Here is a 16846-nt window from a genome sequence, read left to right on the forward strand (position 1 = left end):
GCTTAAGCTTAAAGAGAAAATTGTTTGAAAAACAGATTGATTTTGGAGAATAAACATGAATAGGACATTAAGGATAAAAGTTTTAAAATTTTATTTGATATTTAGACTTGGTAACAATTAAAGCATCCAAAGCTCAGCTGCCCATGTCTTAACTCTGATCAAGTTTAGTTCCCCAGTGTTCGCTGACCTTGATTGGTTTCTAATAAAACAATATCTTAATTTTAAAGTTTGTATCTTCATATTCAAATCCACCCATGGCCTCATTCTCCCTACTTTTGCATTCTTCTTCAGCCCCATTACCCTCCAAGATATCTGTGCTCCCCCGATTCTGGCATCTTGTATATCCCTCTTTTTAAATCACTCCACGGTTAGTGGTCAAGCTTTCTGTTGCCTTGGGCTAAGCTTTGGATTGTCCTCCCTCCACTTCTCCATGTCCTTAGGTCACTTTCCTTTATTTAAACATCATAAAACCTATTCATTTGAACAAGCTTTTGGCAGTGTGACTGAATAACTCCTTATGTGTTTCAACATCCTATTTTGATTTATAATGCTCCTGTGAAATGCAATTGCATAAATAGAAGTTATTTTAAAAAATACCTTTACCTCAGACCAATAGTCCAGAAGGTGAACGAGCATTTTCTGGGGGGTGGTCAACCCACTGTTAATTTACACTCAGTGAGCAGGTTAAAAAATCTCTTCCCCTCTGCCCTCAGCATTTGGTGCCCTCAGACAAATCACAGATTGAGCTGAAGAGAGAATTAAGTTCCTTGCTCTGCTCTAATTTCCAAAGAATCCACAGTTACATTTGGTGACAATTCCATTCTTTATTTATGTTGTTGATATTTCAGTGAAATTGGTGCAGAATTATCAAGAAGAACCATGAAACACTGATAGCTCTTTGAACCTAGGTCCAATTCATTGTTCCTTGTAATGTTCCTTTGATGCTTATTTGACACCAACTCTTGTTTGTGCTTTTACCCTGTATGTTAACCCCGCCTCCTTATTTCAGTTGCTATTTGCAATCATCACTGTATGTAGCTGCTAAATGATCCATGGTGAAGCTCACAGCTCCATCCATGCTATTTTATAGACCAATTAACAGCCACTAACTGGGTTCTGTCAGTGTTGTTTGTCAGCTGGTTTTGTTGCATTAAAAGAAAATCACAGCTGGTTCACTTCCCAACAGCACCTGCTGCTAAGTGGCTGAAGGCTTCATTCATTCCAAATCCAGGTGACAAGAGAAACATGCCCCCAAAGATTTATGGACATTGAATTAATAGCTTGGGCTGACTCGAGGTTCTTTAGATTTAGATTGAAGTACTAGTATAGCACAGATTTTTCTCTAGTCTTACATTCTACCCTGTTTCTGCTTTTAAGATTTCTGAACAGCTTTTAGTCTCTGTAAACCTCCTGCATTTCCATTCCTTGTTGTGCATGTTGCACACAGCATTTGCCTTCTGTGCTGCCATTCATTTTTAGATCCCTGCTGAAAATCTTGCAGACAGCTTTCACTGCTACTCTTCAAGACTCAGTTGGAATTTCTACAATTGTGAGACAGACATCAATGTCAATACCCTTGTTGAACCAGACTATTGGAAGTTAATAGACACTGACATCTGCTCCAATCTGGCCCCCAAAGTGTACCATAACATTTGTGCCATTCTAACCTATTTGGTGCCAATGTAATACCAATGTAGTGTTCTCATCAACCTAATGAGGTGCCAGCTTGCATCTCAAGTCCAGTTTAATGCTCTGTAAGGAAAAATGCAGCATATGCTTGTTGTATGTTACCTTTAGGTTTCTTTTCCTTCACAGGCTTTGAATAACTGCTATAATATTAGGTTTCTGGCATGGTTGCAATCCCATGGGCACTGTGTGCAGCCAGAATAATTCACTTCACCTTGGTAATTCTGTTTTTACAGATTCAGTGCCAAGAAGCAATTCTGCATTGACAACATTGTGAGAGAAATACAAACATAAGTATTGGGTTCTTGCTGGTCAGGATAGTGGACCACTTCATTCACACTCCTTCAATGCCACAAAATTAATTGAGGGCAAAACAGGCTACACAATATTGTTGGACTCTCCAGTGCAGAAGGAACCTCAACTACATTTATTTGCCTCTGTATGAAATTAGTGAATGAATGAATTTTCAGTACTTGAAAGGGTTTTCATTCAGCGGCAATCTTAGCTGGGGAGAGGAAGTGGATATAAAACTCATTGTCTTAATTTTACTGTCCTTGTATATCATTGATCCTGATATTTATTGGAGAGAGTCATTAAGGGGCAATGTGGTTGATTGGAAACCCAAACATGCAAGCTCCAATGAATGTTGTGCGAAATTTAACAACAAGAACTTATTAAAATATTTTTGAATCAGTTTCATGGCTGCCAGCCAGCTTGAGTGGCAAGCATAAAAATCCAGCATCAAGACACAACTATGATAGTAGAAAGGAGGCAGAGAGACTTTCTTTGGATCAGGGACATTTGGGTGAGGGTTGTCCGTGTGGGTCTGCAGCAGTTGGTCAAGCAGACATTCCAGTGGTAGATAAGTCAGGGATTTTGGGAGGACAACAGTAGAGACAACTTATTTGGAGAGACAATTGGGGATATGTGTCCTGGGGAAGGAAACCTGAAAAGATCAACGAGCATCTAGAAAAATAGGGATTGTAATCTTCAATTCTGAACAGATTCGCTTTGGGCCTCGGATGGAACCAGCATCCCAGATTCTCCTGGTTAATTAGGAGTACTGGAAAATGATCCAATCACTCTCATCTCCTTTCAGTTGAGGGTTTGCAGAATACTGGAACTGATGTGAAAAATGAAAGAGCTAAAAGTTGGAGAAACACAGAGCCACCTCCAACTGTCCTTTGTTAAAACCAGAAGTGATCATTATGGGTGAACGTCATGGTTTCCCATTTCTTGACATTTTAACTCCATTCCCATTTTCTTCCCAATCCATCCTGGGATGCAAGGGGATGAGGGGGAGGATAAGTTAGATGTGGTTACAATTATGCCCATTGTGGGTGAAAATCTGACTAGTGACTGATTATCAAATGTTCATTCACCTTTCTGTTCAGGAACTAGTATAGCTATTTCCAGAAGAGAGATCCAAGGGAAATTTTAAAACAAGTATTAGGGCTTAAATGTTCTAGGCTCATTCTCTTATTTAGTGTTGCAAAGTCAACAGGACATTTCCCAATGAAATGGAGTCTCAGGCTGGTGGTATATGTTGTACCTTCATAGACAACTCACCATCACTTCAATTCAAGGCTGCTTATCTCACCAGTAGCTACCCTTAGGCAGACATTGAGGTTGGAGGTCAGTAAGAGCAGGATTATTGGCAGATGACAGGAGTACTATGCAGTTCTGCTCCTCTGAACACCTGGTGAATTTAAATATATGATACATTAATTTATGGATAGCAGACATTAGACAACAGTCAATCCTCCCAAAAAACCAGAAAGGAACAGACCTTATGTTTGGTGCATTCAAATTTCTAAAAACAAAATAGTTTTTATTTTGAATTGTTATCTATTTGCATCATGATATTATGTCATTTCCTAATTGAGTTCATTACAATATAAAAAAAGATTGCACTTCATTTTTAAGTATTCAACTGCGGTGTTAAATTAGAGCAAGAACATAAATGAAACTCCCAAATGAGTAAGATACTGAGAGAACTGCCACTTCACTTCTATTAACACATCAAAATGCTGTAGGCTAAGCTGTTTAAATGCCTAATGGGCTACACTGATGAACAACTATAAATGTAAGCTGAAAGGGGCCTGATGAATAAAGTACTGGTTTTATAGTCTTTGTAACAAGAGAGACTAGCTTGGCTTTGAAAAGTCTTTGCAAGACTTTAAATGAAAGCATTTAGTAACTAGGTGTGATTGTGTTTATTAAGGATATGCATGGATTCGTGAATTGTATTTAAGCAGCATCTCTATGGGGAATTTAGTTTAACTTGTGGAGCAAAAAATAAAACAAGGGACTTCCGAGATTTATGTTTTTGAAGTTTAATTAAAGAATAAAATATTTCAATAAGATCTGATACCAACTGAAAACTCCTGAAAGAAATCTATACATTTCTAAATTTACTTTAATGCCAGACTGCATTCTATATTTTCTTACTAAGGTTGCCTGTCCCTTATTGTATTAAACATCGGCAGTTATCGAGACAGCTTCCACTTGTGAGGTGTGTTATAGAAATGTCAATTATCAATATACAGGTAGAGTAGTGGTTAGGTTATGTCTGATCCATTGATAGAACATCTTCCTGGGGGAGTTTTTACTTGCTTGAGCATATGGCTTTAGGAGCAGATGGGAGATAAAAGCATGAGAATTAACACCATGCCTGGAAGCCAGTTTACTGCATTTACCTGCATTGTGGCAGGCTGTTTGTGGGAAACCCTCATAGGGATGACTGTTGTTACTTTAGTATGTTTAAAGCTCATCAAAGCATTTTTTTTAATTAACAAGGGGTTTGTGATTTAACTGCGGGTACATGGGTTCCCTGAAATTTGACAATGAAAGCAAGCAAGAGCATTGAAGGGGCTGAAGAAATGACAGTGACATCACAAAGCTGAATTTTGCAGTCAAGTTATTTTTTCTTTCAGATTGTTTCAGCCTACAATTTACAGAAACGTTGCACCTCTTGTTGTAAAATAAATCCATTGTAGTATTGAAGATAACGTAACAATATGGCAAGGAGCTGACTTGGTTATTTTGGCACTTTTCCTAGTTCACTCAAAGGACAGATTCTCCAAGGTAAATGCTGAACTTTTGATTGAGAGATCCTTAAATGTACAATATAACAAAATGTAAGTGTTGTGAAATGAAAGTATAAATGTAGGAAATACTACATATTAAGGATCTTTAAAATATATGCCGTTATTTGTTCTAATAGATAACATTATATTGTATGCAGAATAGATGCAGAAGTTAATCTTAGCTTTTTCCAAACAGAAATGTATCCAGAATTCCTACTTGTATTTTCATTGTTTTAATACACTATGACCGAAACGCTCAGCAAATTCCCAATGCAGGTAAATTGAAGCATTGTTCTGAATTCATTACACTATAGCTCCATCTGTTACAAGTCTAAACTTGTCATCCTTTCTTCTCTTGTCTGACAATAGGTTCCCAGGATAGCATCCTGCAACTACAACTAAACTGCTCTGGATTGAGACTATTCCATTCAATGTTCAATTGTGATTAGCATGTCAATTGCTCAGTGACATTTCAGTCAAACTGAAACAGGGACATATACAAAGTAAGATCTGTGAACAGAATATGGATGAAAAAATACTGGAATATGCTATTCATGAGATGTCCTGTGTCCTTTCTCCTCACGATGATCATTATTCTCTCTCAGGTCCACTACATAAAAATTGTACTTTATGGAGGATAAATTATTCTTATTTATTGTGGGCATTGTTTACAGCAGATTCAAATAAAAAATCTAATTCTATTCTTTCAAGTAGAAGTTCTTTGAATTTAAGGAATGATCCAACAATTTGGAGGATTGAAAGGAAACTGCAAATCTCAGGTGATTTACTATGCAATACCCTGGGTACACAACACACACCATTGTTTACCTCTTTTGCTTCACACATATCCTCTAGCAGAATAAAATCACCTCTTCTTGCTTCAATACTTTTTAGTCTAGATTGTTGCAGAATTGCCTACGCAATAGGAGTTTCAGGAAAATGTCTTGGGAAAGTACAGAAGTATAGCGCTTGAAACTAAAATGATATTTAATTGTTTCATGAACAATTAGGAGTTGGTATTTCTGCATTTGCTTTTTTGTAAGGCATTTTATTCTCACTGAAATAACTCAGTTTTGAGGGTGAGCCAACTTGCTAAAATTATACTTGTGTTTCAATGAATCTTGGATGACAGAATGACAATTTTGTGTAATTTATAAATTAGTCCTGTATGATATACTTTACACCATTACATTTTCTGTCATCCTGTATCACAACAATGACTGTACTTTTAAAATACTATACACATTGTAAAGTACTTTTGGGGGCAAACAGTTATTGTGAAAAGTGCTACTTAAGACCAAATCTTCAGTGTTGAATGCAAAAATCCTTTGAAATAGAAAATTAAATCAATTCACAAACACTATAGTTACCTGTAATTTCTGCATCTTGAGGACTGTATGTTTAATGTCCATGCAATGCCTGAAGTTACAGCCTCTGCTTCAATATCTTAGAGTGGTACTCTTCAAGTTTTTGTTACACTTCAGCCCTGTGCTGCTGATCTTTGACTCCATAGTTCACAAAAGAGGATGCAGGAGACAAATTGGAATACCTTGTTATTGGTCTGTTCCCTTGCTTGGGCACTGCAGAGGGAAAAGTCAATATAAAAATTCTTGCTTGGAAATGAACATACTGGTTGCATTGGGGCTCAGTTCTGAGGTGAGTCAGACTAGTATAGGTCATTTGCAACTTCTGCTTTTTTTTCCCTTCTGGGAAGGCAACCAAAAACAGGTCCAGGCAGCAGGGTTATTTGGTCCCTCTGTCAGCCTGTCTGGAGTTAAGTCTGTGCCTGGGTCTCTCTGAGGTTGGAGCTTGCAGTGCCCAGCAGTACACTTGAGGCTTTCTGCAAAGTGTGGGCCCTGCAGTGATTGGAGTACATCATTGACTCCTGAACTATTATATTAAATTAGTTCAACCTTCTTTGATGATTCTGATTTAAGTTACAATAACCTGAAAACACCCCTTCACAGTAGTGTGTTTCTTGGTACTCCAACCTTCTCATTAACTTCTGCATCTATTCTGCATACAATATAATGTTATCTATTAGAACAAATAACGGCATATATTTTAAAGATCCTTAATATGTAGTATTTCCTACATTTATACTTTCATTTCACAACATTTACATTTTGTTATATTGTACATTTAAGGATCTCTCAATCAACCTTCTCATTCCCAAACGTCATCAGATTGAAGGCTTTGTTTGAGATAAATCAAATTCTTTGTTGCTGTAAAACAGTCACTAAATATAGGGTAATTAGTTGTTTGAAATGGAAGACTATAAAGTGTTTAGAATCAAGATTGAGAGTGGAATTAAATTAAATATTTGATTGTGAAAAGAAGACTTAATATGATAACTGGAGTGTTTCTATCATTTTATCCTGTAACATCCGGTTCTATTTTGCTATGAAGCCATAGATGAAAGGTTACTGACATGTCTATAATAGAAAATTATACAGTCTAGCAAGGATTATTTCCACTATATCAAAGTCAGTGGGTCTCCTCATACAAAGGAGGAGTATGACACTCAAAGTGCCATATGACAAGCTCCACAAGTTATTAATGACAGATTCTCTTTTCCATTAGTATTGAATTAATGGGCAATGCTCATCCCTTATCCTGCAGTCAGTGCTAGATACCCACTGAGATCTGAACCCCTAAGCTCCTTAGGTGAGGTTGGTCATTCTTAGATTCTCCCTGGAGGAGCAGTTCCCTTTTATCCACAATTGCTCATGCTTACTTGCACACAATGCTCCTGTTGGTGAGGAATCTGCCTATTCAGTAGTTATTAGCCTAGGGGCAGGGAGTATTGGGGGTGGCGGTCAGTGTTGTTGGAAAAGGGTTGTAGATGTGGAAATTTGAAGGATCAGCGATTTTATGGAATTGAAGTAGTTTATAGGGCAGGTTTGCTGAGATTTATTGGGACATTCCATCTCAAGGCTCACAAGTTATGCTTTGTAGGTAGATGCTTTTACCTCATGGATCCAGCCCTTCTTTTACCTGTTGGGTTGCCTACTATCAGTGAAACATGGTTGACTTAGGTTAAAAGTTGAAACCTTGGCAAGATACATTTTGACCTGCTTCTCCATTCACTCTTGAATTGACCACCTGACTGTAAATTTGTTTCCTATTGTTCACTCCCCAATATTCATCTCACCACATTACCAAGCTTCTTAGATTTGCAGATTTCTGAGGCACAGTTTTAGGTTTAAGAGTTTTTTTTCTCACTTTTAACCTACCACCTTAACCAGATGCAAGAATTTGCCTTTGCAAATAAGTGATGGATGTGGTTACAATTACCCCAATAACTGTTAGCTTGCTTGTGCAGCTATTAGCTATCAGAGCACAGGTTATCAGAAAGTGTCACTAATTGTCCCTCATGATTCTGGTAACCAGTTCCCCATGAATATGCTTTCTGGAATATTGCCATAGCCAGTCCCTTCCTTTATGAGAAGAAACCTTTCAGCTTTGCATCTAGTGATGTTTCTTTATGAAGAAATAATGGCTGAGTGTAATAATGTTGGCAGAAAGAAACCTGTCAAACCGAATTCTTGCTCCGGGAAATAAGGTAAGGATAGAGATAGGAGCAATGTCCCTGGAGAAAGATTGGAGGCGACCATATAGACAGTTGAATGCTGAGCTGAGTTGACTTTAACAACAGCCTCAACATCTTCATCTTTGTCCCTGCTGTTTGGTCACATTTACCCCTCTAACTCTCACCCCTCACATCCTATCACTGTCCCTCCTACTTGAGAAAATATATCAGCTGTGATTAATTAGCACAGAAGCTGACAGCAGGGCAGGAAATCAATTGGTCCATGATTTTATGAAAGACTTACTATGCTGTATTTTACTGCAGGTTTTGGAATCTAATATCTACAATACAATGTTTGCTCAGTGTTTTCTCTTAAAGGGTCAGGCAACTTTAGAATTCTAGATCTTTTGAGGTGGTGGAGGTGAGGTCATTGAATATGGGTATGGAAGGTTTGAGTTATAAAGAAAGACTGGGTCTCTTTTCACTGCAGTGTTGGAGGCTGAGAGGCAATCTGATAGAAATTTATAAAATAATCAGAGGTACAGATAGTTGATGGCAGTTATCTTTTCCCTAGGATGGGGGATTTTAAGACTAGGGGAAACATTTTTAAGGTGGGAGGAGAGATATTTAAAAAGACATGAGGCAAATTGTTTACATAGAGAATGATTGATTGATCGATTCATGTGTGGAATGAACCTCCTGAGAAAGTGGTGGTTGTGGGTATTATTACAATGTTTAAAAGACATCTGAACAGATGAATAAGAAAGGTTTGGAGGGATTTGGGCGAAGGACAGGCACGCGAGAGTAGTTTAGTTTGGGGTTTTGTTCGGCATGGACTATTTGGACTGAAGTGTCTGTTTTCGTGCTGCATGACTCTGGAGCTAGATTGATTCCCTTGCCTAACAAAAATCTATTAGTTGGTTGGGGTAGGTAGGAATCTGGAATTTGGAACACAAATGGATCCGTCATTACTCGTCTTATTGAATGCCAGAGCAGGATCAAGGGGCATATGGTCATCTTTTGCTAGTTTCTGTTTATATCATGGAGCTGCTGTGCTTCCACTGTCAGCAGGAGAACTGTTTTGGCTCTTATACTGGAAGCAGCCTCCTATTTGGCCATCTCCATGCCCCTGTCCAGAATCCAATAGGGGCAATGCTAAGGCATGTAAGTAGACATGACAGAATAGCAAAATGATAGATCATAAATTCAGAATATTGAGGGCCATCTGAGGTGAAATCCCTCTTGGGGTCAGTTTTCAGATGTCTTTTCTTGCTGTGGCTATTCTGTAGGGATGTGGAGCCTCTGGCTCTGATGGCCCTCTGCGTTAGTGCTGTCTCCATGAGTCTAGTTGGCCCTAAGGTGGGCCTTCATTCTGCAAATTAATATCTGCCTCCATGAAGTGGCAATGATCCGCATCCCATCCTGCCTCTTTTTGGGAAACATACTCAGCCATGGGACTGTATTAGAGAGTTATCCCAAAGCAGCTACCTGCTATTCACATCTGTTGCCTTGGGGTAAATACAGTTCAGACCATTCAGTTAAATCCACTCCTCAGCTTTGTGCTCATTGACCACAATTTCTCCTTCAGGAATTTATGTAATTCCCTTTTGGGAGGAACCATTTCAACGGATTCCACTATCCCTTCAGGCAATTCATTTCAGACTACAACAACAGAATGTGTAAATGTAATGACCCTCATTTTCTCTCTATTTTATTACCTATTGTGTTAAATCTATGTGCTGTTTACTGGCTGTTTTGTCAGTTCATCCCTATGTATACTATGTCAACACATCATAATTATAAACACCTCCAGTATATCTCTTTCACTTTTTTATCGAGCATTATCCACCTTAATTCCAACCTCTCCCGCCTGCAACAGTGCTTCATTGCCATTTGAGCTTTACATGTTCAGGCTACTGTTCCTCCATAGTTATGTTTCTCTGGTCATTTTTATAGGCTAGCCTTTCCATTGAAATTGGCAGCTTAAGTCAGGATATTTTCCAACTTTGTACAACCACCTTGGCAGAAAGAGCCCTGCCAAAGCCAAGTTGTATCCAGGTAATTATATGCCGATATAAGCGGGGTAAATGCTGAGCTGGGTTTATTGTAAAACCAACTTTTGCCCTGTTTGTTTAGTTATATATTTTAGGCCCTCTGACTCTCTCTCCCCACATCCCATCACTTTCCTACTTGGTCCCCATGCCAACTCAATACCTACTCATACCCAGTCACCCACCCACAATGACTACATATACAAATGAGTTTTGAGAAGATTTGTAGCTCAGATTGAGATTCTGGATGTAGGTTTGCTCACTGAGCTGGCAGGTTCATTTTCAGATGTTTCATCAGCATACTGGGTAACATCAACAGTGAGCCTCTGGATGAAGCTTCAGCTCAGCGAGAAAACCTACATCCACTACTTATACTGTCTGTGGTAGGTAATGATTCCTTCATGCCCACTCACCCTGTCTACATTATGTCAAATACATAGAACCTTATTGCAAAAGTGACATGCATAAAACAGCTAAGAATAAAATAACTCCCATTCAAAATATTTCGAAAAGATCGGATGTTCCTATAAGCCTATAAAAGCATCAAACTAAAGAACATAAAAGTATCATAACATGCTTAGTAAGAGGCCTGCAAATAGATAATGAGTACGAGGTTGTTTACATAGCTGCATAGAATTGTCGACTTTGCTTGTTTGACAATTTTTTAATGTTTATATTACCTTCTTTCACTCTTAACAATATTATAATATTTATTTGCACAGGACTAAGAGGTGTGAAGTGTTTAAACTCATGCTATTGATACTTTAATGGCCTGTTTGATTTACACATTTTAAGAGTTGAAGAAACATCGATTTTGAACCAATTATGAATGTTACGGTGTTATCTCACAATCATTTGTTACAATGGGGTGAATGAGTCCATACATTGTATAAATTGAGCGAATGGCATGAAATGGCTGTGAGTTAGCATTGATGATATGAGAAGTCATTGGAGTTAGGAGGCCAGGTAATTTTGCATTAAGCTGACCTGAAGCCTATAAGGGGTCATGCAGTTGGAGTGGGGCACGAGTTGTTAGAGTTGGCATAAGGCGAAGAGGGCGTTTCATGGGGAAAGAGTTAGCATGAAATTGGTATGGTCGAGTTATGAAGGACATGGCTTTTGAACTTAGGTTTGAGATGTTCCTGAATCCAGACAAAGGTTCAAACCTGCCCTAAAAGGCAAATATTACACAAGCTGGCCCAACTCCTTGAAACTTTTAGCTAGGAGATAATTATTTTTACAATGGAGCTGCCAGATAGGCAGTTCAAGGGGTGAGCTCACTACCTGTACTCTTATACTATGCCAGTGAAGATTGGGGATGTTGGGAATGGGATTGAGAATCCTAGAATCAGGACCGAACTTTGTTTTTAAATCTCTCTGCCACCGTTCTGATGTGGTTGGAAGCACACGAGTCTGATCTCCTGTTAAGTTGATGTATGTGGCTTGCCTCCATATGAGTGAAGAGTAGGGTTACACATTATGCTCATCTAAAGGTAACTAAAACTGTTATCAGAGTGAACAAAAGGTCATTTGTGAATAATTGCGCTAGTAATAATAAATTTACTTTTAGTAATTTAGGAGTCAGAAGGCAGTAAAAGACTACAGAGGGCCATTGAGCAATTCCTCAAAGCAGATTTAGATGCACTCCCAGAGGTTTTAAATGGTTACTTTGCATCAGTCTTTACTCTGATTGACTGAGCTCAGTTACCATGAATGCAATGTGTAGCTGATACTGCAATTGTAAATGTTAAAGTGGATGCAGATGTAATTCTGAAGAGAATAAATCAGACTGAACTGCTGGACCAGATGGCATTTCCCCAAGGCCCCAAGAAATGGGAGCTATGCTAAGTGAGCCCCATGCTTATATATTTAATAGCTTGCTGGAGTCTAGGACGGTTCCTATGGACTGAAGGGAGGCTCATGTTGTACCATTATTCACAAAAGGCAGTAAGCCAAAACTGTGAAATGATAGGCCTGTTTAGCTTGATGTTAGTTATAGGTAACTTGCTAGAAGGTATCATTAGAGATACTCTAGGCTTCTCTTCTGAAGTAGTCAAATAGTTTCTGGAAAAGAAAAGTCATGTTTTATCAATCTAGTTTAAGTCTCCAAGGACCCTAGTAGTTTGATAGATGAAGATATCCCTGAAGACGCAAGAGTTTAATTTTCAAAAAGCTGTTGTTGAGTGGAATTTACTGTATGAATTTTACTTGATTTACACTCAGAACTACTGGCATTTCTGCATCTATTTTGCAGCTATCTATTGACATTAACATTTCCAACTCTCATTAGTATAGGACCAAATGCAAAACAAATGCAAATAAGCAGATGCTGACAACTTGCATTGATTCCCTTGCTCCTTCTACTGGTTTGACTATTTGTCAAACTACAAACAGATTTATGTTCAATTAAACATCAGGAACATCAAAGTCATCATTTTTGATCCCATCATAAATGAGCTAATCCTGGATTCTGTTAAATTAAATCCAAGTACTGCAGATGCTGAAAATGTGAAAAAAAAGGAATTGCTGGAGAAACTCAATAGGTCTGGCACTATCTATGGCAAGAAAAAGATAGAATTAACATTTTGAGTCCAATGTTTTGTCACTGCTCCCCTGGCCATTGCCTCAAGCAAAACCAGATCTTAGGTTCAGAAGAGGTTCATAGGATGTTGCCGAGTATGGAAGGTGGGGTTACAAAGAAAGGCTGGATAGGCTGGGATGTTTTTTTCACTGGAGCAGAGGAGATTGCAAGGCAACCTGATAGAAGTTTCTAAAGTAAGGAGAGGTATCGATAGAGTTAAGGATAGTTGTTTCTTCCTTAGGAAGGCAGATTTCAAGACTAGGGGACACTTTTAGGGGGAGAGGAGAGAAATTTTAAAAAATACATGAGAGGCAAATTTTTACACAGGGCTTGTTCATGTGTGGAATGAACTTCTTGAGGAAGTGGTGGATGCAGGTACAATTACAATTGTTAAAAGACATTTGGATAGAGGCATGAATAGGAAATTTAAAAATCACACAACACCAGGTGATAGTCCAACAGGTCTAATTGGAAGCACACTAGCTTTCGGAGCGCTGCTCCTTCAGGTCGTTGGAGCGGCACTCCGGAAGCTAGTGCTTCCAATTAGACCTGTTGGATTATAACCTGGTGTTGTGTGATTTTTAACTTTGTACACCCCAGTCCAACACTGGCATCTCCAAATCATGAATAGAAAAGATTTGGAGGGATATGGATGAACAGTAGGTGGGTAGGATTAGTTTAGTTTGGGATTATGTTGGACTGAAGGGTCTATTTCCATGCTGTATGACTTCATGAATTTTGATGTACTGTTTGCCTTGAGCTGAGCTTATGAGCTTCTCTCAACCCTACCACAAAAACTGTGGTAGGCTTCTACCTCTATACTTGCCTCAGCTCCACTGCTTATCCATGCTCTTGTTTCTTCAGAATTGTTATTCCAATGCTTTCCTGGCCAGCTCTCATTTTCCATTCGACATAAATTTGAGCTCATCTAAAACTCTACTGTCTATATCTGAGCATTAAGTTACAATTATCTTTCATCTTGCTCACTTGTATACTTGACTATCGATGCAGTAAAGTCTTGATTTTATATTGTTCGTTTTCACATTCAGAAATCTCCATGGCTTTATCTCTGCCTGTCTCTAACCTTCTCCATTTTTATAATCCATCTAAATGTCTGTCCCCATACACCCTTTTGACGATGAGCATGTTTGTTGCAAACAGAAGCTCTCCACCCACTACTGAGAGAGTTTGTGTATCTCTGGGGACGAGCCTAAGGTGGTCTTGTTCCAGTTTTCAATATCCTCAACAACTCCACCCAAAATAAAAGCTGATTGTAGCAAAAGAAGCAGAAATTCAAATTCTTTGGAATACAACTAAGATTCAAAAACTGCTATTTTGCCTCCCTCCTGTTTTGGTACAGATTGTCTGCTTTTCTTGAGAGCGGATTGAATCACCAACTGAACTTTTAATCATATTTATGGTGTCATATTGATTTTAGGACTCATAAAAAAAAAAATTGCAGGAATCAGGCTCATGCTAAGGGAGGAATCTTTTGACACTTTAAGATACATTAAAAAGAATTATTAATTAATTTGTGGAACAGTAAACCTATTATATGTCAGATGCTAAAATGAATTACCAGTTTAATTTCAGGTTTTCACATCTTATGCATACTAGTGTCAAAGATGTGTTCTGCATTCTAATTTTATTAACAAATTAATAGCAGCATATTATTAACACCTTTCTCTTCTCGAAACTGTGCAAAAAAAAGCTCTAAATGTTTCAATGTATGGGATCTGGGTTCGATTCCAGTCTTGTGTGACTGTCTATGTGGAGTTTGCACATTTCTCTTCATGTCTGTGTGGGTTTCCTATGGGTGCTAGAGTTTCCTCCCACAGTCCAAAGATGTACAGATTAGGTGGATTGGCCATGCTAAATTACCCAAAGTGTTCAGGGATGAACAGGCTTGGTGGAATAGCCATGGGAAATGCAGGGTTACAAGAATCGGATAGGGATGTGGGGTGCTTTTCAAAGGGTTGGTGTGGACTTGATGGTCTGAATGGCCTGCTTCCATTCTGCAGGGATTCTATGAAAAACATTTAAAATCAGTTTTATTTTTACTGTTTCTGTTATGAAATATTGCAGTGAATAAGCACATAGATTTAGCATTACTAAAGTGAAGGTCTGGTGTCTTTTTATTTCTACTGCAATGTTGGTCTGATTTTTATCGGAGCTAGGGAGGGAATGAGAGCAACAGGACCAGTTTAGCAATTGTGAAATTTAGAAGAATGGATTTCCTTCAGGACTTGCCAAAATTGATGAGAATTTATCATTTTTGGAATCTGTTTCCAGGCATCAGACAGCCAAACTGAGGTGCTGGTTATTGGGAGGCATGAAGTCACAGAAAAGAAGTAGAGAGAGGAAGGGAAAGATCAGTGTTAGGGGACACTGGTGTAGAGCCTGAGGAGACTAAAGTCTGGGGAACATTGAAGAAGGAACCCGAGAGATTGGGTTTGAGGGAATATCACTGGGGTGATCCAGTCAGGTAAAGATATAGAGGTAACAAAAGGATGAAAGATTTGAGGTCAATGGGACATTCATGGCTAGAACCATAAATTGCTCATTAAGCTGTAATTTAATAACAAAAAATAAAGACATTGCAGTTGAATTGTGCAGTCATTTTGTTTCATCTTCCAAATGGAGGATACAATTCACATTCCGGAAATAGCTGTGAAACAAGAAATGGAAGGAAAGTGGAAATCAAGTAAACCATGGATATTAGGGAAGTGGTAATGAGCAAACTGTTGGAGCTGCAGCTGACAATTCTCCAGGTCCAGACAAACTTCATCCCAGTGTCTTAAAAGAAATAGCTAGTGAGACAGTTGATGCATGAGTTTTAATATTCCAAAATCATTGATTTGGGGAACATTCATGAGTTTGAAAAATAGAGAATGTATTTCCCTTATTCAAAAAGGAATTGAGAGAACCTACAGGCCAGTTAGTTTAACATCTGTCATGGGGAAAATGTTAGAAGCTATTATTGAAGGTAATATAGCAGAGCATTAAGAGAAATTCAAGGTAATTAGACAGAACTCATGGTGGTTTTCTGAAAGAGAAATCATGCTTAACTAAATTATTAGAATTCTTTGACTGGTTAACATGTGCTATGGATAAAGGGGAACTAGTGGCTGTATTGAACTTAGATTTGAGTCCAGAACTAGAGGGCATAGGTTTAGGGTGAGAGGGGAAAGATTTAAAAGAGACATAAGGGACAATTTTTTTCACGCAGAAGGTGGTGCATGTATGGAATGTGCAACCAGAGAAAGTTGGTAAAATTGTAACATTTAAAAGGCATCTGTGTGGGTATATGAATAGGAAGCGTTTAGAGGGATGTGGGCCAAGTGCTAGCAAATGGGAGGACTAGATTAGGTTGGGGTATCTGGTTGGCATGGACGAGTTGGACCAAAGGGTCTGTTTCCGTGCTATACATCTCTATGACTCTAAGACGTTTGACAAAGTACCAAATGAAAGGTTATCATAAAAAATAAAAGCCCATGGTTCAGAAGATAGAATATTGGCCAGCTAACAGGAAACAGAGTATGCACAAATAAGGCATTTTTTGATTTGGTAGGATGTAACAAGTAGTCTGTCTCAGGGATCAGTGATGGACCTCAATCGTTTACAAGTAATAATGAATGCTAATAGAATGTTACCATTTATTGAGAGGGGGATTGAATCCAAAAGTAGGGAATGTATATTTTGATTTTGTAGTGCATTTATAGCACCATGTAGTACATCTGGAGCGCTGTGTATAATATTGGTCTCCTTTATTTCAGAAAAGATGTTTTGGAAGCAGTACAGAGAAGTATTACTAGACTAATACCTGGAATGAATAGGCTATTTTATGAAGAAAGGATGGACAGGATACCAGCTTGTATCCACTGGAGGTTAGAAGAGTAAGCAGTAA

This window comes from Chiloscyllium plagiosum, chromosome 13 (genome assembly GCF_004010195.1).
Source record: "Chiloscyllium plagiosum isolate BGI_BamShark_2017 chromosome 13, ASM401019v2, whole genome shotgun sequence".
NCBI lineage: Eukaryota > Metazoa > Chordata > Chondrichthyes > Orectolobiformes > Hemiscylliidae > Chiloscyllium > Chiloscyllium plagiosum.